The sequence below is a fragment of the Strigops habroptila genome, chromosome 9 (genome assembly GCF_004027225.2).
Source record: "Strigops habroptila isolate Jane chromosome 9, bStrHab1.2.pri, whole genome shotgun sequence".
NCBI lineage: Eukaryota > Metazoa > Chordata > Aves > Psittaciformes > Psittacidae > Strigops > Strigops habroptila.
In genome coordinates this window covers 29,152,916-29,167,168 of record NC_044285.2, presented here as the reverse complement: position 1 = coordinate 29,167,168, position 14,253 = coordinate 29,152,916, and the positions used below count along the sequence as shown (strand labels likewise).

Below are 14,253 nucleotides of genomic sequence, written 5' to 3'. Positions count from 1 at the left end.
CTGGCCACCTCCCCATGATCTCGAGTCTTGGCTAAAGTGTGCGTGCTTTTCCCTCGAGGCTTCCACTGACCACCTAAGGGCGAGGTCGCAGCTAAAGAAGGGCTGTGGAGGACCCTGCGTGCTGTAAGCTATGTTATCTGGATGTTCAGCGAGCAGATTGCTTTGGGTGTGGAGAGGGAAGGGGGACAATCCAAACACAATCCTAGGGGAGGCGCGGCTAGAGCACAAAGCAGTAACTTAAGGTGTACAGCATGTTCAATGCCACATTTCTTTCCCTTCCTTGCCATCAGCTGCCCTAAATTTGGCTCTGTGTCTACTAAAAATTTCCGAATCCTTAGGTACAGCCTTAATATAACATACAGAAGTGATATGCAGCAGAACAGCTTAAAAAATATTCCTGCCCACCTTTGGGCTCTGCTGAGTTCTACACTGAGGTTTCCTCTATGTGACGCTGCTAGAGCAGCTTTGTCATTGCTTGAGAACTCCCTATGTGCAAAGCCTACCTATTAGTCTACAAATTTACCTACTCAGAAGAATTACCCTGCCTCACAAAGTTACCCTGTCTACTCCAATTTTAAGATTCAACATTCACATTCACCCCCTTTGACAGGAAGCCACAAGAACAGCCATGACCCTAGCAAGACCTCCAATCTGCCCAGCAGGCAGACTGTTGATGGCCTGTCTCCTTGCCTGCTGGCATTTTAACCTTCTCAGCAGGATCATCAGTCCTCTGACACTAATAGCTTGTTCAAGCAATGTGCTCTGAGGGGCAATTTCTTGTCTCTCTTGGTGCCAACTGTAAGTTCGCTGTCTGGATAAGACTGGGGTGCTGCTTAAAATACACTTTTTATGTGTTTTGTTGGATTTGTGCAATGTTCCAGAAGCTGCTTTGAAAAGAGATGTTTGTTTACATGTTTGGACTCTTTAGACTGAGGGTTTTCAAAGCTCGTTGGCATTCACATCCTGGGATAAGATTAAGCCATGAGGTTTAATAAAATGTCTTCCCTTTCTTATTTTTCCATGCTCTTGCCTGAAGAAGTCTGATTCATATCTGACTGAGTAAAGGAAGTCAAGCAGCTCAGCTGCTCTGGGAAAGGGGAGCAACCCCCAATTACTACATGCTGGCATTTTAACCTGCATCAGTGCTCTAGGCACCAGCAAGTGGAGCGCTGCAGTGGGAAGAGGTATGCTGGTGGAGATTCATTGGGGTGGAAAATGCCCTGGAATGTCTCAAGAGCTTCATCACAAGAGGGAAGACCTGCTGGAAATACACACTGGTTGTTGGAGATATTCTGGTCTGTTTGGTGGGTCTGTCCCAGTTCAGCTATAGGGTGGAGGTGTAATGTTTAATGAATACTCTCTTAAGAGTCTCAGAAGAAGACAAAGGGCTGCCCCGGTTATGAGGACTGCGATCTTCTATCAAAGTATAGTTTTCCTCTTGGGAAGGGTGAGAAACACTGCAGGCAGTCAAGGCAATGCTTATGAAAAACAAGGCTCCCACTTACAAAACTTGTCAGCAATTGTATTAACACGTACAGTTTTGTTTGGGCTTTTCTTGTCCCACTGCAAAGGGGTCTGATGAAGCAGGTGATCCTGTCATAAGAGGTGGTTTGTGGGACAACAGCTATAAAGATCTTTTGTGTCCAAACAGGAGAGGTTTGATGTGATGGTTGCAGGGAGGCCCAGCAGCATGATACCTCATGGACTGACAGATGTACGTTGTACAGCAAAACCCCTTTTGTTCTGTTATAATGGTTTCTGCAGCTGAAGAGCAGTTCTGGTCTTGGGGAAACACTTCATTGCCACAGAGGATGATGGCTGATGAAAACCCAACTGTCACTGTTGAGCAACGCAGCACACTAGCTGCGAACTGGAGCGTAGTGGTCACATACTTCCCTATGACAATGACTTTGCAAGCAAAGGCAGCAGTGTTGAAATGCCCTCTGTGTGCTAGAAGTGGGGTGAGTGATAAGCTACACATCTGCCTCCTCCTGGAAGCCCAAAGCAAAGGGTCAGAGAATGGCAAATGCCAACATCTTTGTGATGGTGCAGTGGCTGCCCATGGGAGTGCAGGACTGATAAACACGCCACCTTGGTATTATAGGTATACATGGTACTGTTGGTCCCATGTTGTTTCTGCAGTTGTTTCCGAGGGTTAACTGAAGAACAGAACATCTGCCCAGGGTTAGACAAGGGGCTGGCCAGCCCAGCACCGTATCACTTGGGGTTCACCAGCAGCAGATGCCAAGGAAAGAATGGAAGAACAGGGCAACTGGTATCTCTCTAGCGCAGTCCCAGTTTCCAGTTATCTGTGACTTGGGAGCCTTTCAGAAGCGGTATCTCTGAACTTAAAAGACCTGATGTATTTTTCTGACTTTGTCAATTGCTTTTCCCAGCAATGGCCCCTTGAGCAATGGGAGGGGAGCAGTCTGAGACCACTACCTCAGAAGACCACTCTGCAAAGCTGCTTTTCCTGCTGCCTTTCCATGCAGGAAGGAGCCCGGTATAGTTCAGATTCTGTGGTCGCAGAACAAGAGGGTGTGAGTTTAAGGTAGGCCTTTGCTTGCTTTGCCATGTAGTAATCAGTTATGCTTTGTACCCAGGATGTTCATTTGATAAGATGTCCAGAAACTGGCAGCAGAAAAACTTGGCTAATACATGGTTTCTGAGAATAATATGCACAGAAGAGTAATTTAGCATGTTCAGTAAAAGACAACAATTAGCATCAGAAGCACAGTCAATCTCTTCCTTCATGCTCTGTCAAAAAGAATCAACACATTTCTGTCTTTGACAATTTAAATGCTTGCTAAAAATTTATGTTTAAAAAAAAAGTGAATCCATGGCTGTCTTTCTAGTATTCCATTTTGTTCTCAGGGATAATGTGCATGGTGTAACTGTATTGACATCAGCAGTGAACGAAGTGTAGTTCCATAGTTCCTAATTTCTTTAAGAGATAAAGTCTATCAATCTTTCACACCCAGAGTAAGACTTTACTCTTTGCCTAGCCACATAACAAGATTACTGCAGGAGAAAAGATAGTTCTTTGAGGGAGTAAATATGTGAAAATATGGCTTTATTTTTCAGTGATGTGCTGGAATCAAGGAGATAGATGGTTGCAATATGAGCTTATTTTGAGGCAAAACCTCTAGGCAAGGCTGCAATTCTCACTCAGCACCTGTGAACAGAGAACTGCTTTTGGCTGAACAGGGGTGGCAGACTTGGGGAAAACAAAAGGAAGTCTGATTTTCCTCTGCTCAACCCCAACTACCTGAACACACTTAAATTCTGGCTGGTGCTATTTTTCTGCTTCTTTAGAATTACAGTATTAACACCACTAGTATTCCTTGTACGCTATTATTATTAATAGTTTATGCTGTACAGGATGTCTCTTGGGTCACTCAAGGCCTGTGACAGTTACTGGGGTTTTCTTATCTGTCACTGTCCATCTGAAAAACAGCTTCAAACCTCCTGGTTTGTGTCTTTCTTCTTCTCTCGCTCTCTTTTTTTTTCTTAACCAGAGGTCTAAAATAAAAGTGACAAATACATAATCAACCACGAACAGAAACATCCTCTGTTTGCTGGAGTCCAGCCTCTGACTCTCACTGTGCATCTGCCTGCAAAGGGGGCAGGAAGGGAGGGAGATATCACTTACAGCAAGTGGAAGGTCCACGTGGTGTATTTTCTGAAAATACTTAAAATTTGATCTGTATTTTCTTAATGAGGTAAAAAATGGAAATGGAAACAAGGTGTTCACACAGCTCAAAGCCCAGATGAGGCAGGGTTCAGTTGAGCAAGCGTTTTGCTGTAGGAACTGGGAAGCAGGCAAACTAGTGATGAAGTCTTGTGCCCACAGGCAGACTGTTGGTGAGGATGCAATGACTCTGACCTAGCTGGCTGGCTGAAGTGATGCCTCCCCTGTGCCCAGTTGCAGAGGTGAAAGGCCAGGGTTGCGGGAGGATCTCCCCAGTGAGTTCCTCCATCATGCACAGCTCAGCCTTCAAGGAATAGTTGTCATTTTTCACTGCATTGTTGTAGGGTTTTTAGTGCCTAGAGCTAAACTGTGGCTTTGTCAACCATCTTCTGGAGGGAAGGAACTGTGACAGCAGTCATCTCATATTGCTCCCTGGGGAATCCATCACCATGAGTGCTTCCAGATGTAAGGTTCAGGACTGCTCTTCCCCTCACTTTGCTATGGTCACTCCTGTAAAAGACCCTCTTTGCACTGTGTTTTCCCCATGTGCATTCATGCTAGGCTCACACTGGACCCCTCAGCTTTGCCCAAACAGCAGCTGTAATGCTGAGAAGTGTCAGAGTTCAGCAACATGTGGACAAATTGCCAAGGGTGGTGTTTAGAGCTGACTGCTGGAGGATTCACTGCTGGCTTCTTTAGAGCCTGGGGCACTGACATAATGCTGCAGGGCATGTCAGCAACTGCTGTTCGCAGAGACAGCTTGGGAGAAAGTCTGGTAGCAACTGGCTCTTTGAGATTTAATCTGAAAGCTCACCAAGACCCAAGGATGGAGGAAAAAAACTTGAAAATTATGCATAAACCAGCCAATGCAGGAGCAAATAATATTCTTCACCTGGGAGGAGAACCTGAGGGAGAGTAGTTTGGTACTACATTTTTGACTTGGATGTATGAATAATTTGTACCTCTTCATATCGTGGCTTCAGAACAGATAATCCTCAATTCTGGATGCTGATAGATGGCAAAACTGGGTTGACTGAGCAAACTGAAATGAAAGACAGTCACTGGTGACCGGAATCAGGCCTGGCTTGGTAACATACAGCTTTAATTCCTTCATCAAGAGGAGTATGTTGGTTTTGAAGATATCTGTGCAATGCACTGTCACAAGGAAAGGTCTCCTAGCATCCTGTGAAGGTATGCTGATTGATGGACTCTGTGTAACCTGGCCTTGGCTAAGCCGGTATGGACTAACCAGTGCAGAGCAGCGCCAATGCAGTATGAACCCCAATTTTCCTGTGTCCAGCGGAAACCCACTAATCCTTTGTGCCTTCCTTTATGGCAGGTGAAAAGTACAAGAACTTGAAACTACGATGTGAGAGAACTAGCTGCATGCTAATCAAATGGACTGTGTGACTCATTTTAGCCACTTTTTTCCAAGTTGTTTTCCAAAGAAATTTTGTGGGTTTGGGAACAGCACGCAGAAACCTCTCGGGCAGTATTTGTTGGCAGTCTGTAGTCCCTCCAGCTTCTCTACCTCCCTTCTTCCTTTTCCCAGAGCAAGCCACAGAGCTGCATGCTGCAAAGATACCGAAAAAGCTAACTTGATTAGGAAACATTAAGTGCAATTTCAAGGCTATTGCACAGAGTGGGGTAGTGTTGTGACATTTGCAAACTACAGAGAAAATCAGCTTTACTATGAAACTTCTACCCTGGACATTAATATTGACCTATATTAGGTCAATAGCACTGTGCGGCAACTTGGTGCAGTGCGAAGCAGGATGTCCTGGCTGGAAGGGACACTTGCCTTCCTGCTGCCTGAGTTGATGGGTCTCAGGTTTGTGGTGGCATGTTGGCTATAAAGTCTTCATTGATTGAAGCTCATACTGGTTTACATAAGTAAGCTTTAAGCTTGCTGGTTTGGATACTGCCATGGGATGCAGGAAAGGGATTCAATGCAGGTTGACAGTGAAGAATCTCAGCTTCTAATGAGAGGTTTGCAGACATGCCCTTAAGCCTTTTGGTTGGGTATGCAAGGGTCTTGCTTCTTTTCACACCAGTTCAGCTTCATTGCTGTTTTGGTGGTTTGTTTGGTTTGGGGGTTTTTTGTTTGGTTTGTTTTTGTTGTTTTTTTGTTTGGTTGGTTGATTTGTTTTGGGTTTTTTTCAGTCTGTTTCTTGCCCTGGACATGTAAAAGCAATATTGATTTGTGTGACCGCCCAAGGGAGCATGAAATAACCAAAGAGCGTTTTTCTACATGACTCAGATCCCAGATTGGCATGCCTTGCTCCCAGGTGTGGCCAGATGCCACAAAAATGAGCAAGCCAAAATCCCCAGACTTATAAAGAGTCCTAAACTCCTGAGATCCAAAGGACCTGATCTGCAGGAGTCCGCAGTTTGGAGGCAAGGGATCCCCATCCTTTGCCAGAGGGCTGTTTTTACTTACCAGCCTATGTGCAGATTTAATACCCTATGTTTGGGCATCCAGGTTTGCTGCTTTTAACAATTAATTTTTGAGATGCAGTGGCCAAAAAAGGTAATTTTGATTAACTGCTCTGACCTCCTGAGTAACAAATGCAGCACATTTTGGCAGTTAACTTTAGAGCAGTGTGGGGATGTTTGCTGTGAAGATGAAGCCAGTCTTGCTCTGTACCTTGCACTTTGCTCAGGACAATTTAATTTGTGGAGGAATATGTCAACACTGTTCTTGTTCTCATAATGAAAGCATTTGCATAGTCTGTACATTTTGCATACATGTGTGTAGCCTTTTGTTTTTTTGTTTCTTTGCCTGGGGGCCTAAATCAATTCTGATCCATGCACACCAGCACTAGTCCCAGTAAAGTGCAGGGAGTCCCACAGATGTAAAGGACATGTGAGCAAGATCCGAAATAAGCCATGGTATTCTAGCAATCATGCTGCAAACTTGGTGTAGAAACTAGCAAGGAGGAGTAATTAATTCAAATCTTCTGTTCATGTAACAGAAAAAAAAAGGAAGATGCATAGTTAACTGCTTCTGTTGGAGAAGATAATTGGGAAGATCTCTGCTGGAGATGGATGTGGACTGAGGATTTTTGATCTGAATTTAGGTCTGTGCTTTCAGAAATTACAAAATGTAGTGGTATTTGCTTTGGGTGTTCCCAGTCACTCCTGTTTTGTTTTTTTTTTTTTAATTTCAGCACTGATTTATGTTCCAATGAGAGTGAAAATATTTTGGTTTTCAGCACTTTCTTTGCGCTGCATCTCCACAAATAATGGAAATAAAGCATCTGCCCTTTTTTCTTTCCATAGACTTTGTCTTGGGAGTTCACCCATTTCAAAGCTGTTCGGGTACAAGTAGAAGAAAGAGAGAATGAAAAAGAAAACCTAGGAAAAACCTACACAATCTACATGAACAAACCTACTGCTTTCCCGTGGTTAAAACCAAACTAAAAACAAAACAAAGCTACTCAGACCTTTCCATTCCTCTTTTACTGTGTATTTTAAAACACAGGGCAGATGAAAGAGGAACTGGACAGTAACTGTATTCCTCATTATCTAACTATCCCTCAGGCACAGGGGCCAGGTTTTACTTTTAGCAGAAGGATTGGCCTCACCAGTGTCTGCATGCAGGCTTAGGAGTAGCTTGTGAGCACTCTCAGGGAGCTCAGTGTGCATAGTTACTTGCAGGCATAAGTAAGTGTTTTCCAGATCAGGGGTTTGGACAGAGCTGCAGGAACATAATAAAATATGTGGCTGCAGCCCAGGCATGCTGATAACATAACTGAAAGCTGCTGGATTAATGCAGGCCCCGGCAGCAAGCACCAGAGGATCTCCATGTGGTTTGGCTACAGAGCCAGACAGCAGTGGGGAGGCTAGGAAAGGAAAACCTGAGAGGCAAAAACTGGAAAGGAAGGGCAGCGGCTGAGTGCTGGGACTGAGAAAACCGATCCTATGAGAAGGATCCCAAAGTCTCCATCACACTGACATGGATAGCTGACGGCAAACGTGCTTGGGATAATGCAGACACTGACATATTTTTAATGAGGCCTGGCCTTACAAAATATGCTATACATCTTACTGACCTAGAGAGACTAGGAATGTCTCTCTAAAATTAATGGGTTTGCTTGAATCAGTTTGGCTTTTGGCCTCTGTTTCCAGAGCTGTGTTGACTAGTCTCGCTCCCAGCCACCTCAAATGAAAACAGCGTTGAGAGATGTTGGGGTGCGTACCTTAGAGCACCTTGTATTGCAGGCAGTCCAGGAGAGGACAGGAGGTGAGAAAAAGTGGAACTTGCTTTGGTTATAACTCTAAATGAAACGCTGGTGTTTACTTTTCTGTGTGGGCTCTGTGAATGTTGAGCAGCTCCTGAGACAGGGTCCTCGGCTGATGCTGGTGGGTCTGCGGAGGGACCAGCAGTGGCAGGAGCCAAGGACCAGTGGGGCTCTTCCATCGGGCACTGCAACTAGGAAAGCAAAGCCTGTCTGCTCAGTAGAGTGCCAGGGAACAGAGGCACTGCAGCAGCCCACAGCCCTGTGTTCAAAAGGGAGGTGAGCCCTGTGGGGAGCCTTGGAGCAAAATCACCTGCAATGGCTGGAGAGTCAGCTCTCCCTTGTGAGCAGAGCCCTGCTTCCCTGCTCTTTATACTGCTGGAGGGGTAAGAGATCCCTCTGGGCAAAGCATGGGCATGAGCCTGTCTCCCAATTCAAAGCCTTTCTGTCAGCCTCCACCCTGGGCTGTGTGGTTGCGAGGTGGTCAGACATGGGGCAGCTGGTGTGCTGCTTGCACAGCTTCCCTGGCGACCTGCCCCGGGCTGCCTTCATCTGGGCAGCTCCATGCAGCCCAGGCCCACTGAGCTGACACTGTTGCACAGGGTGAAGGTGCGAAGTGCTTGCCATCCCCCAGCCGTCTCTTGCCCCGCTCATGGGCTTTGCACCCCGGCAGCAGGATGGGGAGAGCTGCTGCTTTCACAACCTGGACGTGTTGTCACTCACATCCAGACATTTCCTGTTATCTAACCTCAGCCTTATCTTCCCCATTCGTAGCTTCCTCTCGAAGGAGGAGCGGCCCCTTCAAAAGCAAGACATGCGCCTGGGCTGTGCCCCCACCATGCTTCTCCTGCACAGCCCCAGTGCCAGCCCTGCGCTGCACCGGCCCCATGCTGCCGGTCATGCCCGCCTTGGGCCAGGCTGGCTCAGCACGGTAGGTGCCAGCTCCCATGGTGGAAGGGGTGGCTGGGGATGGGGGAGGATCTGTCCTTTGGGGGTCACCTCCTGTTTCTCCTCCACAAGGTCCCAAAGAACTATGGAGGTTGGGACACTGAAACTGGGGGGTGTCCACAGTCTTGGCAATGCAGAAAGCTGTCCTCCCACCCCACGTTATACCTTGAGCTTCAGGGGGACTGAAGCCAGCTCAGGTTTGGACGGCCTCTCCTTGGCATTCGAGTGTGTCTGCCTGCACCAGAAGATCTTTTTGGCATGTCCCTTCAGGGGAAAAGCAGTAGTGTTGGTCTGGGTGTACTCTGGTAAGGGTGCGATAAGGGGTGTGAACGCTGACAGTCCCAGCCAGGGAGTGCTGCCCTCCGGACCGTGATTCATTGATGAGGATGAATTACAATTAATAGCGATGTGTATGAAGCCTTACTTGGTACCGGGACACACATGTGTGTGCTCCCCCTGCTCACACGCACGCACATGCTGCAGATGAGTTGCTGGCAGTAGGGAGATTTTGATCTAAATTAGTCATAGATGAGACAGTGCACAAAGAGCAGGGGAAGTTGCGGGATGGAGGAGGGTTTTACCAGGGAGACACAGTGTCCCAGCGGGGTGCAATCACGCTTTTCAACTCCTTTTCTTGCTGTCCTGATGGCTTCAGGACAGTGGATGAAGGTTTATCACTCACGCCTGTTCCCTCCCCTTGGATGTCAGGGGCATGAGCAGCCATCGGGTTAGAGTCCAGTGTGCTGCACTCAGGTGAGTGCAGGGTCTATGCGGGGGTTTGTGGTTGGTGGCCTCCAGGTTATGGGGGGTTTATTGGGCCTTTCCTATGTGCTTTTGCCTGAGCCATGAGGTGTCGGTTGCAGCATCTCTAATTCATGTCCTTGTGCACAGCCATTGCAGCTCCTGGTGCTGCAGGAAAATCCCCCCTGGATTTGGGGTCTGAGCCCTGTGTCAGGAGGGGAGCAGCTCCTTTGGTGCCAGCAGTGTGCATCTGGAGACTGCATGAATTAAGGACACATGCATGGTGCTTCCCCTTGGTGTGGGATGGAGGGGAGGGCAGCGTTTGGCTGCTCCTGCGAGCATGGGGACATGAAGGTGAGGGGTGCAAGTGACACGGAGGTGCCAGCAGCAGGAAGCGGAGGGATGTCAAGGTATGAGGTATGAAACTGCGTGATTTCTTGATAGAAGCAGAACATATTTCTTTCTGAGGAGGAGCACTGAGTTACATTTCTCACTTTTTGGAGCAGATTGAAGAGGAAGTTGGGACTCGCAGGACAAGGTGGAGTAGCAGTTTATAATGAAGCTGGGCTAGGCAGAGGGGACATCCAGGTTGGGCTGGACAAGGAGAGCCAGCTTTTAGCTATATGACAAAAGCAAGGAGAAAATCAGTGTACAGAGGGCTTCAGGGTTGTTGGCGTGACAGGATGGCATGGATGGTGGCTGTGGGAACACGTGGCAGGTTTTATTCTTCCTGCAGTTGCTTGGAGACAGTCATCACTGGATTACTTCAGGGTCTCTCTCACTTAGATCCTCTCCAAAGCTGGGACAACTGCAGTACCTGCCATATCAGTTTCCAGGAGCTTTGCTTAGGACATGGAAGCTGCTTTCCACAGCACTCAGTTAATGCAGCCCAAAGACAGCTAGAAGCCCAGGCTGAGGTGGCCCAGACCTCCCAGTCACTCTAGAGCAGGAGGGTGAGGGCATTACCTCCTGCCTGACACCTCCTGGGCAGGGACAAAGGTGCCACAAAAGCTATTGCCCTGTGCTGCTGTTGCACAGGTAACAAGGAAGAAGTAATTTGTATGCCACTGATAAGGCTCCCTCTTCGAACATAAGCCCTCTTGGAAAGCAGAGCATGGCATCATTGGCAGCTATAGCATTCTTAGCCTGAGGTTACTCCCTGCAGCACAGCAGGCAACCACGGAGCAGCTTTGGCACCTGCCAGTGAGGAGCAGGAGTTATTCATTAACTGGCTGCACCATTTGTCCTCTTGCTCTGTTTTCATACTGTTAACTGTCTCGTCCAAGTCAGCAGATGTGCTACAGAGAACTGTGTTTGGGTATATGGCCTGGCTTGCCTGAGATGGAACAAGCCCTTTGGACTGCAGCTCCAGGCTTTGCTGGAGACTGCTTGATAGATGAGATCAACCTTACTGAGCCAAATATTCCAGAGTTTGTCAAGCAAAACTCCCAGCAGTGTCAGCTGCAGGGCTGGGACCACAGGAAGATTCTATATGGAACAGGACGGCATCCAGTGGAAGCCTGCCATAGGCAAAGCCTCCTTTGAGTTTGACTTTGTTATAACAAAGGCTTCCAGCTCCTAGGAGAAGCACGCCCCAAGGTTACTGATGGCCAGGGGTTAGCAGACCCTGTTGCCCACAGATCTGTGGGGATTCTTGTTTTCAATCCAGGCTGCAATTTGGGTTTCGCTAAGTGGAAAAGATGACCTTGATTCCAATTCAAATCCTGCATGATAGTTGCGTGTCTTGAAACAGCTGCAGCCTGCATCTTGAGGCACTGATACTCAGGATGTTTAACAGCCACACTTGTACGCATGCTGTTATTAGGTTTAGAGTCAAGTCTGTCCAATAATTTTAATCTATTTTCTTCACAAGTTGCAGAGCAGTCTGACAGCCTGGTAAAAATACCTGAGAGATGACATGCAGCTTGGAAGGGGGCTTTTTGTGACTTCGATAAGGGATTGACTGACGAATGCAAATAGAAGAACTCTTTCTGTTTTCCCCTCAGAGTATGAGTTGATTGCTCAGTCTGTTTTATAACACTGAGTTTTTACTTGGAAATACCCGCTTCAGCTTGAAACCAGAAGCTCTGACAATGACAAAACTATTCAGATCAGATACTATCATTACAGGGTGGGGTAGCAAGCTCCATTCGCATCTGCTGATAGAATTATCTCCACTGTGTACCGTTCTCTTATCTGTCGCTCACAGCAACATTTCAAGTGGCTGTTTTCCCCCTCAGAAAGCCACAATGGGGGATTATTTTAAGCTGCAATTGCAGAAGCAATGCTCTCTTCTTTTTCCCTACCCCCTCCTTCCCCCCTTCAAGAACAGATCTTCCACTGTTAGAATTCAGCAATGAAGTTGAGGTGAATCTGGTCACTGATCCCTGCTGAAGAGCCCACTCGGTCTTTCTTCATGTGGCCTCCCCAACACAGTTCGATATGGCCGAGAGTCCTTTTCAGGATGACAGGTTCATTTTTCTTTTACCCCTGTGTTCTCATTAATGTGCAGTGTTTAACTCTCTCTGAAAAGCTTTTCCAGGTAGAGAAAGCACATCCCTGCTTTATTAACATCAGCAACAACTATGCAAACCAGTCAGAACTTGTTAAAAAAAGCTTTTACTTTTCATGGTACAGCAGAGCTCAATCTGGAAGGAGAGTAATTTGGCCAACCGCACTGACAGACTGACTTGAGACAAGGATGTCTTTATGGCTGGTCTGTTGCTAAACCCTACAGATTAGAGTATTTTGGATTAAGAAATGTTAACCCATAGTCTTGGCTACATTAAAACATTTGCACAAGGGTGACAAAATGCTGGGAAGGCCCAGGTCCCTGAAAACAGTTTAGCACCCCTTCCATGCTGCTTCGTACTGCAGAGTATCACTAGTGGTGCAAGAGCTTGAGAGGGATAACAGAAGTTGGGTCTAATAATTGTGCTTAAATCAGTATGTCTTTTACTAGACTGATCTTAAATCAGCTTGTTGACAGTGTTTTCAAATGCTCATGAAATACGCATGCTTCTTTTATCAATTGCAACATACTTTTGTCTACCATGGTTGAAATTCACTCTGAATTAGAGGCCAGAACAAAGAACTGTTCACTATCTACATCTCACCAAAGGCCTAAGGTAAAGGGCAGGGGGAACTAACAATTGCAAAGCCTTTGTAGTAACCTGGGCTAGAAACTGATTTTATCTTTAAAGTTGTAGTTGTTCCCTTGCTGTTAAATCTTATTTCACTCTCTGCTCATTTTGGAGCACGTATAAATAACACGTATTTGACATTACCATTTTTTAATTTGTGCTTCCACATGAAAAGAACTTGCCTTTCCAGGTATCTTTCATGCAATATTAAATTGGATCCTATGACCATATGTGTAAAATAGAGTTCCAGAAGTTAGAGATAGAAAAGGGTTAATAAATTGCCCACTGTACGATGTTAATACAATTTGGCTGAATTCTACTTTTGTGTCTTTAATGGACTACCCTCAAAATATAGTTAACATATCGATTTTAGGTCTTCACTTTGAAACTGAAAATAGCACAGCTGCTTTCTCGCAAACTGATGCTGCTGGTCATGTGAAATTAAAATGAGGGGACTGGGAAGGCAGCTGAAAGCACCATGCTTAAAGCTCAGCTGTGGCTGGGACTGGCTGCAGAGAGTAAGAATGACATTAAAATAGTGTTATGCAGAATGGGTGTGGTTTAGGAGCCATGATTAACTTTTCTGTGAGAATTTTATGGTATCAGAATTTCAAATCTGCTTTTAAACTGAAATTCTCCATAGCCAACATCCAAGAAGGAAACAGAGCACAGCAATACTTAGCAAAATCTTCTCTTGTGTATCTTTTGTTATTTAATTTTATTCAAGTGCATTTCTGCATTAATGCACACTGTCATTAAAAGAATAGGTCAACCAATGACATCTTTTGGTCCTTGTGCAAAACAATAGTGTGTGTGTATGTTCATCCTTTAAGGCTGGATTATGCCAGTGTATGGGAATGAGAAGTTCCACTTATTGCAGAAGAGGCTTTTTCTGTCTGCTGAAAATGAAGCAGAAGGGGGCTTGTTTGACAACGGAAGAAAAAGTTTCACTTCATTCCTGAAGAAGTTAATTGTTTCCCTACGTGAAGTTTGGTTTTGATTTAGTATTGCAATCCACACAGGGATTCTGCCTGACAGAGGAGCTTCCTGCTGGCAGGCAGAGATGGGGACTGAAATTTGCGGGGACAGGAGGCTGCTATTGGCTTCTTTTCCTTGCAAAAGTGAGCACACATGGCACTGGACTTTGAGCCAGTGCTGGTGGCTGACCTGGCCTCCAACAGAGTCAATGGTGAACCCCTACATGTATGCCTGGAGCAGAGTTGTACCTCTATTTCAGACAGGCTTGAAGAGGTGCCTTTTCAGGTCTTATGTGTAGGTGAAAATATGGATTTTTAACTATCAGTGCTACAGTAAGAGGTAAAACCCTGATCTTATTCGTGCCAATAGAAATTTTGTCTTTGGCATGCAGGGAGCCATCGACCTGTGTTAGATACAGAGGCTTCTTCCTATGTTCATTGGGATCTGTGTTACAACCGAAATATTCACATATCTAGAATTAGGCATTTAGCCGAAGTACCTTACAATACAG

General features: G+C 46.1%; 1 long non-coding RNA gene across 1 annotated transcript; it reads left to right on the top strand.

Moving 5' to 3' along the window:
- The first annotated feature begins 8,729 nt into the window (after positions 1 to 8,729).
- LOC115612747 lies at positions 8,730 to 13,333 on the top strand. Its single transcript, XR_003993140.1, has 2 exons — positions 8,730 to 8,863; positions 11,495 to 13,333. It is a non-coding gene; the product is annotated as an uncharacterized LOC115612747 (long non-coding RNA).
- The last annotated feature ends 920 nt before the right edge of the window (positions 13,334 to 14,253 follow it).